Source organism: Phytophthora sojae, assembly GCF_000149755.1.
Source record: "Phytophthora sojae unplaced genomic scaffold PHYSOscaffold_17, whole genome shotgun sequence".
Lineage (NCBI taxonomy): Eukaryota > Oomycota > Peronosporomycetes > Peronosporales > Peronosporaceae > Phytophthora > Phytophthora sojae.
In genome coordinates, this window is record NW_009258131.1 from 6,150 (window position 1) to 6,486 (window position 337).

Below are 337 nucleotides of genomic sequence, written 5' to 3' on the forward strand. Positions count from 1 at the left end.
TTTTGTATCGCTTTCCTTATTGTTGTCTGCGCCAGGTTTTTGCTGAAGATGTTTGCAATATGCAGAAACACAACAAGTTTTTCGACATACTCACATTTTATTTTAGTGCTAAACCTCTGTTGACTCAAATAAAAAGCTCTACTGATGCCACCTAACCGTGCCTTTCGCCTCAGCACGCCTTCGCCGATATCGTGCGGGCATGGAGGTATACGTTAGCTCGCTTGAAAGCCCAAACATCATGGTTGGCTGTGGATATGGGCTGTTTGTCATCATAAATCAAGTAAAGTTAGCAAGGTCTCGAATGCATAACAACAATCATCTCCATAGGCACTGCACC